A 3,364-nucleotide genomic window follows, 5' to 3' on the forward strand; every position below is an offset into this window, starting at 1 on the left:
GAGTAGGGCGGGTCACGACTTCGCCATCCTGGGGAAAAAATGATTCATCCAAACTGTGATGTGACTCTGGAACAAGTCGCCAGCGATTTGAATGAATTTTCTCCTGCAGTTGATTTGCTTAAAGAATGGGACTGATTACCGTATCGGACAACTGAAGTCTGTCTTTTATTGTCTCAGTGTGGAACCTCTCCCCAGTCCCCATGATGCATCCAGATAACTGATCTATTCGTTTGTTTGTTTTCTTTATTCTAAATTCATTTCATGGTTAAATGTGAACTGCCTGCAGGCCTCATTCCACTAATTAATGAGCTGCTTTAATGTGCTTCTCAGTAATTCATCATTTAATATTGATCAAATATTGAAGACCCAGGTGAGACGCCTGCTCTCATTTTGTCAATCAAGAGTTTAAAGTTACCTGTTCATTTATTCATCGCTGAACAAGGCACTGTCAATCACTGCGACAGCTTTTTAAATGCTGCTAATCTGAGGAGGAGGAGGAGGAGGAGGAAGGGTTTCAGTCAGATACTGGACTCTGCTGGAGGAAGGTCGGAGCTCTCTGATGAAATATTATTCTTGATATCTGTCATTAATCTGATGACGGTGTTAGTATCACAGTCTCTAAGCATCAGAATATTAAAGTAACTGGATTACTTTCTGTTGGTTGTGGATTACATCAACAGCACATAAATAAAAGGAATATCTTTGGGGTTTTCTTGAGTTGTTTCCTGTTTTATTTTGTAATTTTTCCTATCTGTGTCTCTCGTTGTCCTTCCCGGCTGCATATGCAGCAGTGCAGCGGTCAGAGACTTCCTGTGTTACAAGAGAAAAGGTCCGTGTTGCAACAATCCTCTGATACTTTGGTTTCGGGACAAGGAGCAGCTGCTGATGCAGTTTAATGTTAATGACAGCCGTAATAAATGCTGTAAAGCACCTGACCTCCGTCGGTCTCGGAGGGTGTGAGCCCGGCTGTAGTTCTGGTGCTCAGTGTAAACACCCCTTAGCTAAACCTTCCTCACATCAGAAATGTGTGGTTTCCATCGTCTGACCTTTGACTGGAGCTCTTTTAATGACCTCGTCATCTTCTGTGACGGTTTCATGGATCAACCAATCAGCTCATTTTAAATTTCCCCCTCGTTCCTCCTCCTTCTGCCTCGTTCTTTGTCTCCCTCTCTCTATTTATCCCTCCCTCCGTCTCTCTCTCTTGTACACTCTGTCATTACTCAGGTGTTATCAGATCACAGAGTGCAGGTTGATAAAGGTTAGCTGTGTGTTCACGTTATTCTCTCTCCGGTGACTAATGCCTCAGATTGAGCTGGATCGAGCGTGTGTGTGTGTGTGTGTGTGTGTGTGTGAAATGCGGCAGAAGGGAGTGGGTTCACATGAGGAGACCGACACTGCAGACACTGAGCCACATGTGTTCGGTCTATAGCGTTCGCAGCGGCGGGAGGGGCTCCGAGCTGTCCTTAAGTGACACACAGGAGCTGCTGCTGGTGTCCTCAGACGCCACTCGCTTCCCCACTCGCCCCCTGAAACAAACGTGCCCTCCAGCTGTGTGTCTCCAGCTACAGCGGCCACCAGTCGGATTACTGATACAGTGCTCACCTTCTGTCACTATGAGTCTGTTCATTCATCATTTCATGTGTTCACTTCCTGGTTTATTTTATGTTAGCCCGTGTCTGTTAAGTTGTACAGTGGTCAGTCCCTTCTGCGTCCCTCCTGTCCACCATTTTCCTGGTGTCTGCTGAACTTGGGTTTTTGGATTTGTTCGCCTGTGCTGGTTGGAGTTCTGGTTCAGTTATAACAACGTCCTCACGAGCTTGACGCTCAGAGGGAAAAGGTGTGTAAGAAAGTTTAAAGTACGCAGTTAAAACGACAAAGAGCTAACGGAAGAACAGAGCAAACATCAGGGAAAAGAAAGCTTCTGTCAGAAAGAAGAATATTAAGTCTGATTGTTAAAAATAAAAATATACAGAATACAGAGAACGTATCAATATATCAGGAAAACTCATCTCTGATCAATATATCAGGAAATAATCAAACTTCCTGCAGTGATTGAGTTCACTGTTAGGGTTTAGTGGACAGTGTGTTAAAGCTGCATTCTCTCTAACAGCCAGCAGGGGGCAGCTCCACTCTGATAGTATTGAGTCTTAGGGAGATTAATGAGCTCAGTAAACAGTTTCCTGATGAGTTTCTGATCTCAGTCTCTAGTTTCAGTCTTCTTCCATACAGCATGATGTTCATTTAGTAACTGATGGTCCCATTTAGAGTCAAACAGACCATGATATGCTTTCTAGGCGGGCTACCTTTTTTTTTTTGTGATGACAGCTCATTCTCTGAGTGCCGTCCGCTCAACATAACGAAAAATACACTAAACACAAATATACAAAATAACCTACTGGAACTTCCCATCTCAAAACTTTATCAGATGTTTTTCATTGACAATTCATGGCCAAGACCCTTTTATTTGCCATCTTTGGGTGGCGGGGGTTAATAACAATAATCTAGTCAGTACAAAAACTTTAAATAACAAAAATTTGTTACTTATTTGGCAAGAATGTTGATTCTTCTTCAGTGGAAGTCACCCCCCCGCCCCCGACCTGGACTCGATGGATGCAGGGATGTGCTGCACCTCTTGAGCATGAGAAACTAGAGATTTACAGATGAAGCTCCTTGGCCATTGTTTTAAAAGTCTGCAGCTACTGATAGACATAATTATCAAAGACAAGCTTCACTCCCCCATTCTCATTGCTCGACAGTTAATCCTGCTTTAACCCTGGAATTTCTCTGCAGCCATTATCATTTATTGTTACTTAATTTCTTTTTTAATCCCACTCAAGTAAATCTGATGTTAACCCTTTTTTTTGTAACTGTCCTGTTCCTTCTCTGTTTTTTCTTATGTTATTTTGTATACACAAACAATAAAAATATGTTAAAAAATTATATATACAAAATACACTAAAACACATTGAAGCACGCGAAAAAGACGTCCAAAACAACAACGCTGGTGTGTCTCTTGTGGTGTGTGTGTTGTGTCTGGTGTGTGGTGTGTGTGTGTCTGTGTGTGTTTCTCTGTGTGTGTGTTCTGATGTTTCTCTGTGTTGTGTCTGGTGTGTGTCTTGTGTGTCTCTGGTGTGTTCTACTGTGTGTGTGTGTGTGTGTTCTCTGTGTGTGTCTCTGTGTGCGTGTGTCTGTGGTGTGTGTGTGTGTGTGTTGTGTGCAAGGTCTCCTCGTGTTCCTGCTCGGTAATGGCCGTTAACACCACAGTGGCCACATCCTTCGCAGCCTGAGGAGACCGGAGAGACGTACAGGAATCCCCCCGCTCCACTGATCCAGCTTGACCTTAGATTATTGTTGTCATCTCTTT

The sequence above is a fragment of the Morone saxatilis genome, unplaced genomic scaffold, assembly GCF_004916995.1.
Source record: "Morone saxatilis isolate NCDOM2014 unplaced genomic scaffold, NCSU_SB_2.0 Contig0, whole genome shotgun sequence".
In the NCBI taxonomy this organism is placed as follows: domain Eukaryota; kingdom Metazoa; phylum Chordata; class Actinopteri; family Moronidae; genus Morone; species Morone saxatilis.